This window comes from Callithrix jacchus, chromosome 17 (genome assembly GCF_049354715.1).
Source record: "Callithrix jacchus isolate 240 chromosome 17, calJac240_pri, whole genome shotgun sequence".
NCBI classification, from domain to species: domain Eukaryota; kingdom Metazoa; phylum Chordata; class Mammalia; order Primates; family Cebidae; genus Callithrix; species Callithrix jacchus.
The window spans coordinates 7485640-7506375 of NC_133518.1; the positions used below are offsets into that span (position 1 = coordinate 7485640).

Below are 20736 nucleotides of genomic sequence, written 5' to 3' on the forward strand. Positions count from 1 at the left end.
CCTTTCACAATAGGAAAACAAAGGCAGGCCTTCTTAATTATGCTACATGGCAAGTCAAAACATGAATGTAATATCTGAAAAAGCCTGAAAAAAACATATCTGGCTAACTAGATCTTTTTGCAGGCAGTGAGAGAGTGGTGGGAAATGTGAATGTGTCTGTGTGGGGTAGTGGCAGGGGGATCAGAATATATGGATACAAGGAAAACTGTGACTCTTGGCAAATTACTTGTTTTGGTGCTCCTCTTCATTTTTTTAAATTATGGCAGAAGACTTTGTTTACACATTTCTAGCTGTATAAAATACAAATTCTTCAGTTATTGCATTTCCATAATACATTGAATTACACGAGAAAATTACATAAAAAGAGGCGTGATTACAGAAACAAAATGTTACTTAAATATGATATCATCTTATAATTCATAATTATATTTGTAAATATCATGTTTATAAGTAATTTATGAGAAACTAGAGCCATATGCAAAGCTTTTCATAATTAATTTAGTGTTTTATTTTTTAGGTAAGCCGTATATTTTATTTCTGTTATTGCATTTTAGGTTTTGGGGTACATGTGAAGAACATGCAAGATTGTTGCATAGGTACACACATGGCAATGTGATTTGCTGTCCTCCTCCCCTTCACCTATATCTGGTATTTCTCCCCATGCTATCTCTTCCCAGCTCCCCATCCCCCAGCTGTCCCTCCCCTATTTCCCCTCAACAGACCCCAGTGTCTCCTCCATGTGTCCATGTGTTCTCATTGTTCAACACCCACCTACAAGTGAGAACATGTGGTGTTTGATTTTCTGTTCTTGTGTCAGTTTGCTGAGAATGATGGTTTCCAGGTTCATCCATGTCCCTACAAAGGACACAAACTCATCATTTTTTATGGCTGCATAATATTCCATGGTGTATATGTGCCACATTTTCCCTGTCCAGTCTATTATCAATAGGCATTTGGGTTGGTTACAGGTCTTTGCTATTGTAAACAGTGCTGCAATGAACATTTGTGCGCATATTTCCTTATAGTAGAACGATTTATAATCCTTTGGATATATACCCAGTAATGGGATTGCTGGGTCAAATGGAATTTCTATTTCTAGGTCCTTGAGGAATCGCCACACTGTCTTCCACAATGGTTGAACTAATTTACGCTCCCATCAACAGTGTAAAAGTGTTCCTATTCCTCCACATCCTCTCCAGCAACTGTTGTCTCCAGATTTTTAAATGATCACCATTCTAACTGGTGTGAGATGGTATCTCAATGTGGTTTTGATTTGCATCTCTCTGATGACCAGTGACGATGAGCATTTTTTTATGTTTCTTGGCCTCATGTATATCTTCTTTTGTAAAGTGTCTGTTCATATCCTTTGCCCACTTTTGAATGGGCTTGTTTGTTTTTTTCTTGTAAATCTGTTTGAGTTCTTTGTAAATTCTGGATATCAGCCCTTTGTCAGATGGGTAGACTGCAAAAATTTTTTCCCATTCTGTTGGTTGCCGATTCACTCTAGTGACTGTTTCTTTTGCCATGCAGAAGCTGTGGAGTTTGATTAGGTCCCATTTGTCTATTTTGGCTTTTGTTGCCAATGCTTTTGGTGTTTTGTTCATGAAGTCCTTGCCTTTGCCTATGTCCTGAATGGTTTTGTCTAGGTGTTCTTCTAGGGTTTTTATGGTGTTAGGTCTTATGTTTAAGTCTTTAATCCATCTGGAGTTAATTTTAGTGTAAGGTGTCAGGAAGGGGTCCAGTTTCTGCTTTCTGCACATGGCTAGCCAGTTTTCCCAACATCATTTATTAAACAGGAAATTCTTTCTCCATTGCTTGTTTTTGTCAGGTTTGTCAAAGATTGGATGGTTGTAGATATGTTGTGTTGCCTCCAATGCCTCTGTTCTGTTCCATTGGTCTATATCTCTGTTTTGGTACCAGTACAATGCTGTTTTGATTACTGTAGCCTTGTTAGTTTGAAGTCCAGTAGTGTGATGCCTCCCACTTTGTCCTTTTTGCTTAGAATTGACTTGGCTATGTGGGCTCTCTTTTGGTTCCATATGAAGTTGAAGGTGTTTTTTTCCAGTTCTGTGAAGAAGATCATTGGTAGCTTGATGGGAATAGCGTTGAATCTTTAAATTACTTTGGGCAGTATGGCCATTTTCACAATATTGATTCTTCCTAACCATGAACATGGAATTCTTGAGTCGATGAATGCTGGACCATCCCTGAGGCCTGCAGAGGAGACATGATGTGTATTAACCAAAATGGTGGGTATTTATGCATCCCCCGAGCAAACCCCACGTATCGAGGGCCCTACTTGAACCCCTATTTGACCCCCACTCAGGTCCATACCCAGCAGCTGCCCCACCACTCTCAGCTCCAAACTATTCCACAATCTCCAGGCCTCTTATATGCCGCTTTGGATACCAGATGAAGGCAACCAGTGTGTGGATGTGGACGAGTGTACAACAGATTCCCACCAGTGCAACTCTACCCAGATCTGCATCAACACTGAAGGCAGGTACCCCTGCTCCTGCACTGATGGATACTGGCTACTGGAAGGCCAGTGCTTAGATATTGATGAGTGTCACTATGGTACTGCCAGCAGCTCTGTGCGAATGTTCCTGGATCCTACTCTTGTACATGCAACCCTGGTTTTACCCTCAATGAGGATGGAAGCTCTTGCCAAGATGTGAACGAGTGTGTAACTGAGGACCCCTGCGTGCAAACCTGCATCAATACCTACGGCTCTTTCGTCTGCCACTGTGACCTAGGATATGAACTTGAGGAAGATGGTGTTCACTGCAGTGATGTGGATGAGTGCAGCTTCTCTGAGTTCCTCTGCCAACATGAATGTGTGAACCAGCCCAGCATGTACTTCTGCTCCTGCCCTTCATGCTACATCCTACTGGATGACAACCGAAGCCGCCAGGACATCAATGAATGTGAGCACAGAAAGCACACATGAAACCTGCAGCAGACTTGCTACAATTTACAAGGGGGTTTCAAACGCATTGACCCCATCCGATGTGAGGAGCCTTATCTGAGGATCAGTGATAACTGCTGTATGTGTCCTGCTGAGAACCCTGGCTGCAGAGACAAGCCCTTTACCATCTTGTACCTGGACGTGGATGTGGTGTCAGGACACTTCGTTCCTGCTGACATCTTCCAAATGCAAGCCACGACCTGCTACCCTGGGGCCTATTACCTTTTCCAGATCAAATCTGGGAACAAGGACAGAGAATTTTATGTGCAGCAAATGGGCCCCATCAGCGCCATCCTAGTGATGACGCGCCCCCTCAAAGGGCCCCGGGAAATCCAGCTGGACTTGGAAATGATCACTGTCAACACTGTCATCAACTTCAGAGGCAGCTCTGTGGTCCCACTGTGGATATATTTGTCTCAGTACCCATTCTGAGCCTTGGGCTGGAGCCTCTGATGCTGCCTCTCATCAGCACCAAGGGACAGGAGAAGAGAGGAGAGGAAACAACAGAGAGAATGAGAGTGACACAGACGTTATGCATTTCCTGCTGAACATTTCCCCAAAGAGTCAGCCCCGACGTCCTGACTCCCACCAGTACTATTGCAGACCTGTCGCCCTGAAGGACATGCCACCCCCAGTTCCTATGATGCAGTTATCAAAAAGTATTATCACTGGCTCCCTGATATAAGATTGTTGGTGATTTTTCAAGGCCTTCAGTTTATTTCCATGTTTTTTAAGGAACATAGATTAGGTTTGTGGTGGTCTATGTTCAAAGACTGTGAACAGCTTGCTCTCACCTCTTCCACTTTTTCTCTCACTGTGTTGCTGCTTTGCAAAGACCTGGGAGCTGGTGGGGAATGCTCGGAGTAGCTAGTTTGCTTTTTGCATACACTGAGAAGGCTATGTAAACAAACCGCAGCAGTATCGAAGGGTTTTCAGAGAATGAATTTCAAAACCATGTCTGGTATTTTCAGCCATAAAAGAAGATTGAATTGCCCTTAAATTTGTATCACTGTTTAATCCTGTCTTGTTCATTTTGAGTATTAAAAAAAAAATAAGTTGTAGAATTCCTTCCAAAGGCCTTCAGACATGTGCTATGTTCTCTTTTCCCAAACCCAGCCTCCTCTCCATTTTAGAACAATGTTTTCTTTGAGGACTCCTTAATCTTGCTTTCTTTAGAATTTTTACCCAATTGTATTGGAAGGAAGAGGTCTCCAAACTGATTAAATATTTTAAGAGAAAAAAAACCTATCTGGTCAAGACAGGAGCCTGATTTATCTTGTTCACAGCTATATTCCTCAGCACCTAGCACAGTTTCAGGTGCTCAATACATGTTTGTTGAATGAATAAATTTGACCTTATTTATTCTTAAAAGGAAGTCATAGAAGGTGTTTACTTGGTTATAGAATACTTTTTTCTTTGGTTGATTGTTGGTTTCAATGGTATTTGCCAATTCATTTGCATTGTATCAAAATGTAAAACTTGACATCTTTGTGAAATCTGGAGGCTTCCATTTTTATGTCACCATGCACCTAATCTCTAGAAAGAAACTGCAAGTAATACATATTAGGCTGTGATTTTCTAATTTTGAAAAGTGGTTGATTTTGGTGATTATGTGATGCTGCAAAGAGGTGCTGTGGTGGCTGTGCAGGTATTACTTGATACTGAGTCAGCTCAGTGCTCTTTTGGGGAAAACTAAACCGTCAATTGAGATCTTGATAAAATAAGATGGTGGCTCAGTGGTGCTGTTTTTTCTTAGGAATATAAAAATTTCCTTTTTCTGAGGTTACATCTTTTTTATAATCTTTGTTTTGAAGTGGAAGACCAAGCAGTCAGAATGAACTTCTGGGTTTTAATTAAGGATACAGCATGGTATAACTAAAAGAGTATGAGCTTCATTTTAAAAGGACCAGCAGAATCCTAGCTTCATAAATTAACTGCATGATTTTGAGCAAGTTGTTTAATGTCTATTGACCTCAGTTTTTCATCTATAAAATGCAACTGTGTGTCTCCTAAGGTGGTTGTGAGGATCAGGTGAAATTTATATTTCAAGTGTCCAGCACAATGTTTGGCAGATAAAGTACTCAATAAAGGTTATCTATCAATAAAAATCAATACAACATTAAAATCATTATATTTTAGAAATAGCAGAAAAATAGATCAGTTTTAAAATTAGCAGGTAGAATAAAAAAAAAAAACAACAAAAAAAACCTGATACTTTTTTTCTGAGTTTAAGTTAAACACCCATATGAATTTATTAAATCCAGACTGTGTTAAAGGGTGGTGGTAGGGGGGAAGTGGTTGAGGGATGAGGGACAAGATGATGGACAGCCATGGGCATCCCGTAGTGGGGCCTGGCCCCAGCCCCATCCCCACCCACCCCCTTGGCAGCACCACTTCAGCTTCACCATGATTCCCAGTGGTGCTGGGCTGGCAGGGCGAGATGGCTGGAAACACAGAGGGACAGACGGCACCTCCACACACAAGCCCTGGCCTGCCCTGGCCCCTACATCACATGCTGGTCCCTGACCCAAGGTGGGCCTCCTGCCACCCTGGCCTGATCTATCTAGGGAAAGGGCAACAGGGAGGGGGGGTGAGGGGGCCAGGGCACAGCGGTTGTGGTCACCAGGAACCGGAACAGGCAAGGACCAGTTGTGACTAATTCTTTTTCTTGTCCTCTGCTGGCTTTGGAGGGGCATCCTGGGGCTCACTGGCAGGGCTGGCCCCCTGGGTGGGCTTGGTGGGCAGGGATGTGGAGGCCTCCTCCCTGGTAGCAGTGGTCATGGTGGGTGAAGGTGCAGGCATGAGGGACCCTGCTGCTGTGGGAACCTTGGCCACAGGGGTGGAGGCTATGGGGTCCTCTCCACTCATGCCAAACGTGTTGACCTGAGTGGGGTCGACACGGTAGATCCTCCATTGGTAGAGGTAGATGAAGAAAACCACATCATCCCTCAGGCAGCCAATCTGGTACATAACAGGCATCTTGATGACAAAGGTAAACAGGTCATCGATGAAGGTGTTGAGGGCCTTGTAGTTGAGCATGCGCCATGGCAGGTGGGCCACGGACTTGAGCTTGTAGTTGATGAAGAGCTAGGGCATCATGGTAATGAAGCCAAAGGTCAGCAGGAAGCCGTAGAGCATGCTGAGCACCCAGGAGTACCAGCCCTTGTGCTCCAGGTACAGAAGGCTGTAGACAGCGTAGTAGCCCAGGAGTGGGAAGAGGATCCAGGACAGGCACTGGAATGCCATATCATCATACACCTATGTCGAGGACTCGATATGCGTGGACTTGTCTTTGAATGACATGTGGGAGAAGATACCTGCCACCCTGTGTTCCCGGTCCAGCTGGACATCCATGACCTTGGTGATCTTCCAGAGGTTGAAGATGGGCTATCAGTGCACCTTTGGCGTGCTGCAGGCCAGTCAGCATGGCGTGGCCTGGATGCGGAGGCAGGCCATCATCCTGGCCACAGCCCCTGGAGAGAAGCTCCCCCTGTTCCCGGAGCCACTGCATGTGTTTGTGCCCCAGGCCTGCCAGCTGAGCGTGGTGGTGGATGACAAGAAGTTCGTGAGCAACATAACCAGGTTGAGCTCGGGTCCTTTCTGGACCATCACGGTGCGAGACACGTTGTCTGACCTGCTGGAGGTGCGGAATGGAGCCTCAGCGCTGGAGATCTCCTACAACGGGGAGCCTCAGTCCTGGTTTCAGAGGCAGCTCTGGGGCATACAGTACCAGCCCATCCTCAGGGACCACATCTGTAAGAACATGAGAGCATTGGTGGCTTCCCGCATGTGGCACATCCTCTTGGCCCCTGGCTCAGACTGGTGAGATCTGCCCAACATTGAAGTGCGGCTTGGACAGCAAAAGCACCATGGCCCGGAAGCTGCGGTATACCCACCACGATGGGAAGAATGGTTGCAGCAGCTCCGGGGCCCTCTATGGAATCTGCTCCTGTGTGGAAGATGGCAAAGCCTGCGACTCTACAGCTAGGCAGTTCAACACCCTCATCCCCTGGTGCCTGCCCCACACTGGGAACTGGCACAACCACTGGGCTGGCCTCTAGGGAAGGCTCGAGTGAGACGGCTTCTTCAGCACAACAGTCACCAACCCTGAGCCCATGGACAAGCAGGGCTGCGTGCTCCACTCCGAGAAACACCATGTGGTGAGTGTGCGGGAGTGTGCCCGCTCCCAGGGCTTCCCCGACACCTACCAGCTCTTTGGCAACATCCTGGACAAGCCATGCCACTGCCCCTGGCCAAAGCCATTGGCTTGGAGATCAAGCTCTGTGTGTTGGCCAAAGCCTGAGAGAATGCCTCAGCTAGAATAAAGGAGGAGGAAGCTGCTAAGGACTAGTTCTGCCCTCCCATGTTTCTGGCACCAGGAATCCCCAATATGCACTGATATTGTGTTTTTAACATGTCAATCTGTCCATTCACATGTATGGTACATGGTGCTTGTGGCCTTGGCTGACATGAAGCTGTTGTGTGAGGTTCGCTTATCAACTAATGATTTAGTGATCAAATTGTGCAGTACTTTGTGCATTCTGGATTTTAAGATTTTTATTATGCATTATATCAAATCTACCACTGTATGAGTGGAAATTAAGACTTTAAAATGCAATAAAAAAAAGAGAAAATGTCAAAGGAGAAATCCTCAGACACCACCAAAGAGTTAAGACCTTCAGATTTCATTTGTATTTCTGACAGCAAGAACATTTCTGGTGAGGCACCAGAGGGTATAAAGGCAGAACCATTGACCCCCATGGAAGATGTACTACCACCCAGCCTATCAGGACAGGCCAAATCCGAGGACAGTGACTGTCACAGAAAAATAGAAACTTGTGGTTCCAGGAAATCTGAAAGGTCTTGCAAAGGTGCTCTTTATATAACCCTGGTGTCTGAAGGCATGCTAACCTCTGCGAGCTAATGTTGACAGAGGGAAACGAAGCTCAGGAAAAGGAAAGTCCTCTGATCATGAAGGGTGATGGAATGAAGAAAGCTGGACATTTAATCAGAGTGGGACCCATGCGAGCAAGAAGTTCAAGAAGACAAAGCCAAAGGAAGACTGTCTCCTTGGCTCCCCAAAGCTGGATGAAGAATTTGAAAAAAAATTCAACAGTCTTCTGCAATATAGACCTGTTACATTTGACCAGAAAAGTGTTCCTGTCCCAAGAAAAAAGAAGACTGGAAATGTGTCCTCAGAACCGACTAAAACCAGTGAAGGTTAGATGTGACCTGTACCTTCCTGCCATGTGGTCAGAATCTCAACTGACCCTTCAGCTAAGTTTCTGCAGCTCCCTTTAGACATGTAATTGGATTTGGAATTGAGGCAACAGGGAGTTAGAATCTCAAGTTGCTTTCCAAGTTTATCTTTGTTTCTTGCTTTTTTCCTTCTTTTCTTTTTTTTATTTGCATTTTAGGTTTTGGGGTACATGTGCAGAACATGCAAGATAGTTGCATAGGTAAACACATGGCAGTGTGTTTTGCTGCCTTCCTCCCCTTCACCCACATTTGGCATTTCTCCCCATGCTATTCCTCCCCAGCTCCCCCCTCGCTGTCCCTCCCCTATTCCCCCAATAGACCCCAGTGTGTCGTGCTCCCTTCCCTGTGTCCATGTGTTCTCATTGTTCATCACCCACCTATGAGTGAGAATATGCAGTATTTCATTTTCTGTTCTTGTGTCAGTTTGCTGAGAATAATGTTCTCCAGATTCATCCATGTTCCTACAAACGACATGAACTCATCATTTTTGATTGCTGCACAATATTCCATGGTGTATATGTGCCACATTTTCCCAGTCCAGTCTATAATCGATGGGCATTTGGGTTGGTTCCAGGTCTTTGCTATTGTAAACAGTGCTGCAATGATGAACATTCGTGTGCATGTGTCCTTAGAGTAGACCGATTTATGGTTCTTTAGATATATACCCAGTAATGGGATTGCTGGGTCAAATGAAATTTCTATTTCTAGGTCATTGAGGAATCGCCACACTGTCTTCCACAATGGTTGAACTAATTTACACTCCCACCAGCAGTGTAAAAGTGTTCCTATTTCTCGACATCCTCTCCAGCATCTGTTGTCTCCAGATTTTTAAATGATTGCCATTCTAACTGGGTTGAGATGGTATCTCAATGTGGTTTTGATTTGCATTTCTCTAATGACCAGTGATGAGCATTTTTTCATATGATTGTTGGCCTCATGTATGTCTTCTTTTGTAAAGTGTCTGTTCATATCCTTTGCCCACTTTTGAATGGGCTTGTTTGTTTTTTTCTTGTAAGTCTGTTTGAGTTCTTTGTAAATTCTGGATAACAGCCCTTTGTCAGATGGGTAAACTGCAAAAATTTTTTCCCATTCTGTTGGCTGCTGATTCACTCTAGTGACTGTTTCTTTTGCCGTGCAGAAGCTGTGGAGTTTCATTAGGTCCCATTTGTCTATTTTAGCTTTTGTTGCCAATGCTTTTGGTGTCTTGGTCATGAAGTCCTTGCCTACTCCTATGTCCTGAATGGTTTTGCCTAGATTTTCTTCCAGGGTTTTTATGGTACCAGGCCTTATGTTTAAGTCTTTAATCCATCTGGAGTTAATTTTAGTGTAAGGTGTCAGGAAGGGGTTCAATTTCTGCTTTCTGCACATGGCTAGCCAGTTTTCCCAACACCATTTATTAAAACAGGGAGTCCTTCCCATTGCTTGTTTTTGTCAGGTTTATCAAAGATTGTATGGTTGTAGATATGTTGTGTTGCCTCTGATGCCTCTGTTCTGTTCCATTGGTCTATATCTCTGTTTTAGTACCAGTACAATGCTGTTTTGATTACTGTAGCCTTGTAGTATAGTTTAAAGTCCGGTAGTGTGATGCCTCCTGCTGTGTTCTTTTTGCTTAGAATTGACTTGGCTATGTGGGCTCTCTTTTGGTTCCATATGAAGTTCAAGGTGGTTTTTTCCAGTTCTGTGAAGAAAGTCAGTGGTAGCTTGATGGGGATAGCGTTGAGTCTATAAATTACTTTGGGCCATATGGCCATTTTCACGATATTGATTCTTCCTAACCATGAACATGGAATGTTTCTCCATCTCCTTGTGTCCTCTCTTATTTTGTTGAGCATGGTTTGTAGTTCTCCTTGAAGAGGTCCCTTACGTTCCTGGTGAGTTGTATTCCAAGGTATTTTATTCTCTTTGTAGCAATTGTGAATGACAGTTCATTTTTGATTTGGCTCTCTTTAAGTCTGTTATTGGTGTATAGGAATGCTTGTGATTTTTGCACATTGATTTGATATCCTGAGACCTTGCTGAAGTTGCTTATCAGTTTCAGGAATTTTTGGGCTGTGACGATGGGGTGTTCTAGATATACTATCATGTCGTCTGCAAATAGAGACAATTTGGCTTCCTCCTTTCCTATTTCAATACCCTTTATTTCTTTTTCTTGCCTGATTGCTCTGGCTAGAACTTCCAGTACTATATTGAATAGGAGGTGAAAGAGGGCATCCTTGTCTAGTGCCAGATTTCAAAGGGAATGCTTCCAGTTTTTGCCCATTCAGTATGATATTGGCTGTTGGTTTGTCACAAATATCTTTTATTATTTTGAGATACATTTCATCGATACCGAGTTTATTGAGGGTTTTTAGCATAAAGGGCTGTTGAATTTTTTCAAATGCCTTCTCTGTGTCAATTGAGATAACCATGTGGTTTTTGTTTTTGGTACTGTTTATGTGGTGAATTACGTTTACAGACTTGCGTATGTTAAACCAGCCTTGCATCCCCAGGATGAATCCTAATTGATCATGATGGAAAAGCTGTTGGATGTGCTGTTGCAATCAGCTTGCTAGTATTTTATTGAAGATTTTTGCGTCTATGTTCATCATGGATATTGTCCTGAAGTTTTCTTTCCTTGTTGAGTTTTGCTGGGTGTTGGTATCAGGATGATGTTGGTCTCATAAAATGGTTTGGGAAGGATTCCTTCTTTTTGGATTATTTGGAATAGTTTCAGAAGGAATGGTACCAGCTCCTCATTGTGTGTCTGGTAGAATTTGGCTGTGAACCCATCTGGACCTGGGCTTTTTTTGTGTGGTAGGCTCTTAATTACTGCCTCAACTTCAGACCTTGTTATTGATCTATTCATATTTTCAGCTTCCTCCTGGTTTAGGCTTGGGAGGACACAAGTGTCCAGGAATTTATCCATTTCTTCGAGGTTTACTAGTTTATGTACATAGAGTTGTTTGTAATATTCTCTGATGATGGTTTAAATTTCTGTGGAATATGTGGTGATTTCCCCTTTATCGTTTTTTATTGCATCTATTTGGTTATTCTCTGTTTTCTTTTTTATCAGTCTGTCTAGTGGTCTGTCTTTTTTGTTGACCTTTTCAATAAACCAGCTCTTGGATTTATTGATTTTTTGAAGGGTTTTTTGTGTCTCTATCTCCTTCAGTTCAGCTCTGATCTTAGTTATTTCTTGTCTTCTACTGGGTTTTGAGGTTTTTGATCCTGCTCCTCTAGCTCTTTCAATTTTGATGATAGGGTGTCAATTTTGGATCTCTCCACTCTTCTCATGTCAACATTTATTGCTATATACTTTCCTCTAGAGACTGCTTTAAATGTGTCCCAGAGATTCTGGTATGTTTTTTCTTCGTTCTCGTTGGTTTAGAAGAACTTCTTTACTTCTGCCTTCATTTCATTGTTTATCCGGTCAACATTCAAGATCCAGTGTTCAGTTTCCATGAAGCTGTGTAGTTCTGGGTTAGTTTCTGAATTCTGAGTTCTAACTTGATTGCACTATGGTCTGAGAAACTGTTTGTTATGATTTCCGTTGTTTTGCATTTGCTGAGGAGTACTTTACTTCCAATTATGTGGTCAGTTTTAGAGTAGGTGTGATGTGGTGCTGAGAAGAATGTATATTCTGTATATTTGGGGTGGAGAGTTCTGTAAATGTCTATCAGGTTTGCTTGTTCCAGGTCTGAGTTGAAGCCCTGGATTTCCTTGTTAATTTTCTGTCTGGTTGATCTAATATTGACAGTGGAGTGTTAAAGTCTCCCAGTATTATTGTGTGGGAGTCTAAGTCTCTTTATAAGTCGTTAAGAACTTACCTTATATATCTGGGTGCTCCTGTATTCGGTCCATATCTATTTAGAATCATTAGCTCTTCTTGTTGTATCGATCCTTTTGCCATTATGTAATGTCCTTCTTTGTCTCTTTTGATCTTTGTTTCTTTAAAGTCTATTTTATCAGAGATGAGAATTGCAACTCCTGCTTTTCTTTTGCTCTCCATTTGCTTGGTAAATCTTCCTCCAGTCCTTTATTTTGAGCCTTTCTGTATCCTTGCATATGAGATAGGTTTCCTGGATACAGCACACTGATGGGTTTTGGCTTTTTATCCAATTTTCCAGTCTGTGTCTTTTGATCAGTGCATTTAGTCCATTTCCATTTAGGGTTAATATTGTTATGTGTGAATTTGATACTGCCATTTTGATGCTAGCTGGCTGTTTTGCCCGTTAGTTGATGCAGATTCTTCACTTTGTTGATGCTCTTTAGCACTTGGTATGTTTTTGAAATGGCTGGTACTCATTGTTCCTTTCTATGTGTAGTGCCTCTTTCAGCAGCTCTTGTAAAGCAGGCCTGGTGGTGACAAAATCTCTCAGTACTTGCTTGTTTGCAAAGGATTTTATTTTTCCTTCACTTCTGAAGCTCAGTTTGGCTGGATATGAAATTCTGGATTGAAAGTTCTTTTGTTTAAGGATGTTGAATATTGGCCCCCACTCTCTTCTGGCTTGTAGGGTTTTTGCCAAGAGATCTGCTGTGAGTTTGATGGGCTTCCCTTTGAGGGTGACCTGACCTTTCTCTCTGGCTGCCCTTAGCATTTTCTCTTTCATTTCAACCCTGGTGAATTTGATGATTATATGCCTTGGGGTTGCTCTTCTTGTGGAATATCTTTGTGGTGCTCTCTCTATTTCCTGGACTTGAATATTGGCCTGCCTTGCTAGGTTGGGGAAATTTTCCAGGGTAATATCCTGAAGAGTATTTTCCAGCTTGGATTCATTCTCTTCATCACATTCAGGTACACCTATCAAATGTAGATTAGGTCTCTTCACATAGTCCCACATTTCTTGGAGACTTTGTTCATTCCTTTTTGCACTTTTTTCTCTAATCTTGGCTTCTCGTTTTATTTCATTGAGTTGATCTTCGACTTCGGATATTCTTTCTTCTGCTTGGTCAATTCAGCTGCTGAAACTTGTGCATGCTTCGTGAAGTTCTCATGTTGTGTTTTTCAGCTCCTTCAATTCACTCATATTCCTCTCTAAGTTGTTCATTCTTGTTATCATTTCCTCGAATCTTTTTTCAAATCTTTTTTCAAGGTTCTTAGTTTCTTTGCATTGATTTAGAACATGTTCTTTTAGCTCATGGAAGTTTCTCATTACCCACCTTATGAAGTCTGATTCTGTCATTTCATCACACTCATTCTCTGTCCAGCTTTGTTCCCTTGCTGGTGAGGAGTTTTGGTCCTTTGGAAGAGGCGAGGTGTTCTGGTTTCGGGTGTTTCTCTCTTTTTTGCACTGGTTTCTTCCCATCTTTGTGGATTTATCCATCTGCCATCTGAGTGGTTGCTGATTTTCTGATTGGGTCTCTGAGTGGATGTCCAGATTGTTGATGATGAAGTATTTCTGTTTCTCAGTTTTCCTTCTAACAGTCTGGCCCCACTGCTGTATGACTGCTGAGGTCCACTCCAGGCCCTGCTTGCCTGGGGGAACTCCTGTACAGCTGCAGAACCGTGAGGGTTGCTACCAGATTATTCTTCTGCTATCTTTGTCCCTGAATCATGCCTGCCAAATGTCAGTCTGATCAGTTCTTTGTGAGGTGACTCTTTGGATATAAGGGGGTCAGGGAGCTGCTTGAGGAGACAGTCTGTACTTTATAGGAGCTCTAGTGTTGAGCTGTGAGCTCCGTTGTTCATTCAGGGCTGCTAGGAAGGTTCTTTTAAGTCTACTGCAGCAGAACTCATAAAGCCCCCCTTTTTTTTCCTCAGGTGCTCTGTCCTGGGGAGTTAGGGCTTTATTTATGAGTATCCATTGCACTTTCCTGCCCAGCGACGAGGCAGTTTAGTCGCTGCCTGCCTGTAGTGGCTATCATGAGCTGCCATGGGCTCTGCCCTTCTGCTGTGGGCTCTGCCCTGCTGCCGTTTGTAATTCCCTGTAGCTCTGTTTATATGGGTGTGGTTAGAACTGCAGTGGTGATGGTGGCCTGCCTCTGTAGTGGCAGACTCTTTCTGTTATGGTGGTTTGCCTTGGCAATGGCAGGCTGCATCAACAATGGCAGTGGACCTCTGTGGGGGTCACATGCCTCGGTAGTGGTGGACGCCCCCCCACACTGAGCTGCACCGTTTTGGGTTCAGCTGTTCTTGCCATGAAACTCTCAACCTCGAGCATTTCCAATTGCTGTTTTGTTTGTTATTGTGGGGGTGGGACCCACTGAGCCTGATCACCTGGCTCCCTGCCTCAGAGCCCCCCCCTTTTTTAAGTTGAACAGTTGACTCTCTCCCAGGTGTTCCAGTCGCCTGCTCAAGGGTGCTGGGATCTGTGTGATTTCCTGTGCAGCGACCCACTGTGCTGGCTCAAACCACGTTGCTGCCCAGGAATCTCCTGGCCTGGCTTTCTGTTTAAGTCCTGTTTAATCAGATGAATGTGCTAATCTGCCTTCTGAAATCTGCAATTGCCGGTTTAACAGGGCAACCAAACCAGTGTATTTTGTACGGAGTGTCGCTGCACTGAGGCCTCAGCCCAAAGAGCTGTGCCAGCCCAAACTGCCATGCTGGTGGCCCATGGGGCTCTTACACCTGGGAATCTAGTCTGTGGACAATAAAGATCCATATGGAAATGCGGCGTCCACTCACCCTCTGCAGATTAACCGGGAGCTGCAGTCCTGAGTTGGTCCTACAGTGCCATCTTCCTCCTTCCTCCTTTTTTCTTATTTTCTGTGGCCCCTTTCCATTGGCATCTCAGTCTGTATATTTGCCGGTAAAGGTGTAGCAAAGCTTTTGCAAAAATGTTACACATGGTCTTCAACCTCTTGCTCTCCAGAATTCTAATTTGGGGTGTTAACCTTTTCTTGAACAGAAACTGCTGGTTGAGTCCAGTTCTTCTGTTCCTTGTGTCCTGTCCACAACAGGTTGAACTCTCGGACTGTAAGTCATTCTTTTCACCTGATAAGCAGATGCTAACTCCTATTTACTGGCATTATAGACCAAAGAAAATAAAACTGCCTGAAATCTTCCAGCCAAAAAAAAAAAAAAATCAAAGTAAAAAGAATGACTGATAGCAGCTTCACCTTTTTTTCCCAACAAAGTCAGTGTAATACATTCCAGAACACCAGACAAATACAGATTTGCTCACATTAAAGTACAATTAATACTTTTTTTTAAAGAGCCCACTACTTTAAGCAAAAACAACTCTCTTGGAAAAAAAAGGTTCTATTGAAGTGTTAAAAATGCAAGCTAGGCATTGCTGTTCTCTGCTGATTTTTTTTTTTTTTTTTAAAGAACAACTTTAAACAACCAAAATGGCTACAATGGACCCAACTCTACCAGAACGTATCAAAGCAATGTGAATAACCGAGCAGGGCAGCTACTGTTCTGAGCATGCAGGACTTCTTTCCATTATTACATACAGTCAGGGATGGCAGAGTCAACAATGTGACTCAAGTAGTTACTGAGAGGCTGAATTTACAAAAGGGTTTCTGGACCCTGCATCCAAACAGCTGCTACATGCCCCCTGTGTCGACCACCTGCTAAAAAAGCTGACCACTGAATGAAACAAATCTAATTACTGATGGCAGCTTCATTACAAATGAATTGTTCCACAGTTCATAGGAACTGATGTGAAATTTCAATGCATTTCATTACCTTCCTGCCACATCATATTTACTGACTGAAACTTCCCCCTGGAAATAAATATACAACTTCCCCCAAGAAAACCAACGCCCTGGCATCAGGAGGTTATATGCATCTGCAAAAACTTAGAGAGAGGTCTTCCCTATGGCTCCTGCAGGAAGAAATGTTTCTCATCTCTAGAGCTAACATTCAGTTACAAAGGAGACCTTTTCCAGGGACACATTATCCAGTTCTCCAGGCAAGCCGTTATCAAGAGAATTTTAAAAGAAATGCTGCTGAGGAGGAGAAGGCAGCAGCATCAAGCCCAGCTGCGCAAAGGGCGGGCTTCCCGAAACGCAGGGCCCTCCCAGGTCTCCAAGTCTGGACACAGCTGGGAAAAACAGACTCATCATCATCATCAGGATGGCGGGTAAATACCTGTCACCTCCCCCCCCCACCCTCCTACCCTGACACATTACAAAGAAGTTATTAATGTCTACACCTTAGATCGAAATAACGGTGGTTCTACCTTCACCGCCCCCGCCGCCCTAACTAGGTATTTCTAATTCTCCTACCGGATGCACACAAACTACTTGTTAATAATAACGCAAAGATAAAGATACACACACAGAACTAAATGCTGAAGAGGCTAACGGAATTTCTTTCAACTAGATTTAAACAGAAATATTCAATCCTCATAGGGAAAAAAAAAAAAAAATCAGCCCTAGAGAGAGCCGGTCAGTGAAAGCGCAGAGAAACTGGAGCAGGCGACCTAGGGGGAAGGGCGAAGCCTGGCGCTGCGCGATTCCACATGAAAGAGTGACCTCTGGAGGCACCCGACGCACAGTGGTGCCCGTGGGCTCCCCGGGTTGCCTCTCCCGGACTCTGGGGCCCGCGGCTGCGCGAGGTCCTAGCCCGGCTTCACCTGGCGCCTTTCAAGCCGGCTTCGAAGCAAAGATGCTGCAGCCAGTATGTCATCAGCAAATACAAGAATCTACATTAAAAATCGGATTCACGCAAAAGCAGACGAGGCTGCGCTGAGGAACTTCTCGGTATGAGCGGCGTTGAAAGTGCCTTCTAGCATCATACAAACATTTGTTTAAACCGATTGGTAACCGGCGTTTTTGCCCTTTTCGTGAAGGGATTATTGGTTAACATGATAGTGAATCTGAAATTTAACACTTTTAAGAGAATGGACACACTCCCTTAATTAAGACGTGATTTCTAAATCAGCCCCCCCCCCATTTCTTTTCTCCTAAAACCAGGCCCAACTTGCTCAACTTCAGTTAGGCAGTGGATTTTGCTTCTGATAGCAAACGTTTACTCCAGAAGCCAGCTAATGTCTGCACACTTCTCCAAGTTTCCGGAGACTACAATTCCATGATTCTGTAAAATATCTTTTGGCTGTGACTCGAAATAAGGTGTTATGCAGTGCTGAATGCCCGGATGACGCCGAGTTTTGGCCACACAGGTTTAGGGATGGCATTTTCTAAAATCTGAACGCACTCTGGTGGCCCAAACTGAAAGTTACTCTGCACAAAGCCTGGCTCGCTCCCTCCTGGGGCGTCCGATAAGAGCAGGTCTGATGATCCTAAGGATTCCATTCCTGCCAGGGGTCTCAAGGGCTTCGGGAGCAGTGACGACTGGGCAGGGCCCCAAGCTTTTATAGAAAGTGCCTTACAAATAGGTCAGCTATCGACAACGCATACTCGGGGGCTACCGGCAAAGGAATGAAACGGGAGGCCGAAGTGCAGCGGGCCCTCCGGGAGAAGCCTAAGGCCATCTCAGGGGCATGGAGGAGAGAGCTCACCGCCCGAGTTTCCTGTGGAGCAAGCGAGCTCCCCGCGCACCCTCGGGCTGGCGGCACCAGGCCAAGGCGCTCTGGCTCAGGGGCTCTGCAGTCAGCGCCGCGACTCCAGGCTCCCCTCTCCAGGACGCGCTCCGCGGCCCGCGTCTTGCCACCCTGGTCGCCCGCCCGCCAGCGGGTCCCGGACCGAGCTCCCCGCGAACGCAGCATCTCAGCCTCTCTCCAGAGCTAGCCAGTCCCTGTGCGCCCGCCAGCCTAGATTGTGGATATGTTACCTTCGTCCTCGAAAACAGGAGAGGGTCAGGTATCGCCATCGGACATCTTCCCGGACGTGACACCCGAGCCTCTAGGAGCTTTTAGCGTCCGGGAGCGCTCGGGGGAAGAAAGGCGAAGAGGCCGTCCCTTTTCCATCCCCGGCGTTGGAAGGCCGAGCGAGGAGTCTCCACTTGGAGTTCGAGGAATTCCAATAGATATGCTCTAAAACTATCGATTTGGAAATCGCAGTTCAGCATAAAACCATCAAAACTCCCCAGCAGTACTTCCACACGGAGTCCCTTCTCACAGCCATGGCGAAGCCACTCCCAGCTCCGCGCACTCCAGGCCAAGAAGGGACGGACGCGACTCAGGCTGGACCCCCAATCCTCCGGGGCAGACAGGCGTGGAAGGCGGCGGGCGCCCGCAGGCAGCTCCGGGGTGGGCTGCGCAGCTCCAGGGGTCGCCCGGCCAGGTGCGCTCGCCCCCGGGGGCCCTCAGGGCGCGAGGCAGGAGCCGACGGGCAGGGTGCGGCGGCGCGGCGCACTGGGGTCTCCGGGGCGCTGCGCTGGACGCAGCTCCGACTGCCGACTTCCATGCGGCTCCAGGGTGCCAGGTCGGCAGCTGCGGGCGGGTGGGCGCGGGGCAGCGGGGCGGCGGGGCGGGAGCAGGGTGGGACACAAAGACCCAGAGCGGAGACGGCCGGCGCGGGCGGCAGGCGTTGCGCCCGGAGCGGGGCCGCCTGTGACTATAGATCCAGTGCAGCGCGCAGCGGCCCGAGCGCACCGGCGCCGTGTCGGCGCGGTTCCAGGTCCCAAAGCGCAGCGCGGAGCGCAGGAGTCTTGCTCTTGTCCAGGCTGGATTGCAATGGCACAGATCTCGGACCACTGCAATCTCCACCTCCCAAGTTCAAGCAATTCTCCTGCCTCAGCCTCCCGAGTAGCTGGGATTACAGGCACGCGCCACCATGCCCAGCTAATTTTTTGTATTTTTAGTAGAGACAGGGTTTCACCATGTTGAACAGGATGGTCTGGATCTCTTGACCTCAGGATCCACCCGCCTCGGCCTCCCAAAGTGCTGGGATTACCGGTGTGAGCCCCTGCACCTGGCCTGCTTCCTGTCTTTTTATCACAAAGTTACTCTTCATTTGAATGTCTGCTTTCCTTGGAACAAATTGCTAGGTTATCAGAATGCAAGGAGACAAGTCATCCTGTCAGGTACAGAATTCAATGCTGTCAAATTTCTTGTATTGGGGAGAATTTTAGGTAGGTGGAAGAAGAACATTTCCCTTCATATAACAGATCAAAAGTGTCATGTCACAAGCATGAGAACCATTTGTCATGCTGAAAGAAACTCCTTTTCTTAAGTTTATGAATAATTACATCGTGAGTGACAAGATAAAAACTGTACTTTTATGTAAGTGCACATGTAATCATGAGTAAAGTGCTTCCTGAAAGATGAGCAAGTATATTGCTTGAAAAATAATCTCACACTTATCTGTCTCACTTAGCAATCAAGCACAAGGAAACGTGTTATTTCTCTAATAATTCAGGCAAGGAAAAATGTGATCAAAGCATGTGTAAAAGCACATTCATAGCTTCTGTCTGTATCTTCATCAGTGGTCATCCCAGAAACTTTCATTTAATGAGACAGCAAAGATTAAGTTTATAATAAAAGAACTGTATGAAATAATTTCAGAATGCTATATTATTTGTCTTCTGACTTAGGAACTGTATGAATTAATTTTAGAATGCCATGCTATTTGTCTTCTGCCTTTGTTTAATTCTTATGGAATTTGAATTTTTAAAAAATGGTTCTGAGCAAGTACTGCAGTGAATACAAGATAACTAGATCCTAACACTGGTCTTCCGTTTACAAGTTGCACCACAGACTGTGGCAAGTCATCTGATATGATCTGGCTCTTCTCTGCATCCCCACCTAAATCTCATGTTGAATTGTAATCCCCATTGTTGTGGGAGGGAACTGGTGGGAGGTGATTGGATCTTGGATGCAGATTTCCCGCTTGCTGTTCTAGTGACAGTGAGTTCTCTCGAGATCTGGTGGTTTAAAAGTGTGTAGCACCTTCCCCTTCGCTCTCTCTCCTGCTGGCCAAGTGAAGATGTGTGCTTGCTTTTTCTTCACTTTATTCCATGAGTGTAAGTTTCCTGAGGCCTCCCCAGCCATGCCTTCTGCACAGCCTATGGAAGTGAGAGTCAGTTAAGCCTCGTTTTAAAAATAAATTACTCTGTCACAGGTAGTTCTTTATAACAATGAACTAATACAGAAAATTGGTACCAGAGAGGTGAGGCATTGCTATAAAGATAGCTGAAAATGTGGAAGTCACTTTGGAACTGGGTAACAGGCACAGGTTGGAACAGTTTGTAGGGATCAGAAGAAGATCGGCAGATAAGGGCAAGTTTGAAATTTCCTAGAGACTTGTTGAATGGTTGTGACCAAAATGCTGATAGTGATATGGACAGTGAAGTCCAGACTGAAGTGGTCTCAGATGGAGATGAGGAACTTATTGGGAACTGGAGTAAAGGTTGCTCTTGCTATGCTTTAGCAAAGAGACTAGTGACATTGTGTCCCTGTTCTAGGGATCTGTGGAATTTTGAACTTGAGAGAGATGATTTAGGGGTATGTCAAAATAAATTTCTTTCTTTTTTAAAATTATACTTTAAGTTCTGGGATACATGTGCAGAATGTGCAGGTTTGTTGCATAGGTATACACATGCCATGGTGGTTTGTTGCACTCAACAACCCATCATCTATATTAGATATTTCTCCTAATGCTACCCCTCCCCTAGCCCCCACCGACAGGCCCCAGTGTGTGATGTTCTCCTCACTGTGTCCATGTGTTCTCATTGTTCA

General features: G+C 45.0%; 1 long non-coding RNA gene and 3 pseudogenes across 2 annotated transcripts; 3 read left to right on the forward strand and 1 right to left on the reverse strand.

Annotated features, from left to right (window-relative positions):
* Positions 1-229: 229 nt before the first annotated feature.
* On the reverse strand, positions 230-19022 carry LOC144580009 (uncharacterized). Its single transcript, XR_013528855.1, has 2 exons — positions 17889-19022; positions 230-2214 (listed from the first exon to the last, which is right to left on the reverse strand). It is a non-coding gene; the product is annotated as an uncharacterized LOC144580009 (long non-coding RNA).
* Positions 2228-3400, forward strand: LOC144580007 (fibulin-5 pseudogene; annotated as a pseudogene).
* On the forward strand, positions 6042-7319 carry LOC144580008 (DNA (cytosine-5)-methyltransferase 1 pseudogene; annotated as a pseudogene). Its single transcript, XR_013528853.1, has one exon. The product of XR_013528853.1 is annotated as a DNA (cytosine-5)-methyltransferase 1 pseudogene (transcript).
* Positions 7553-8193, forward strand: LOC144580029 (HMG box transcription factor BBX pseudogene; annotated as a pseudogene).
* Positions 19023-20736: the final 1714 nt, after the last annotated feature.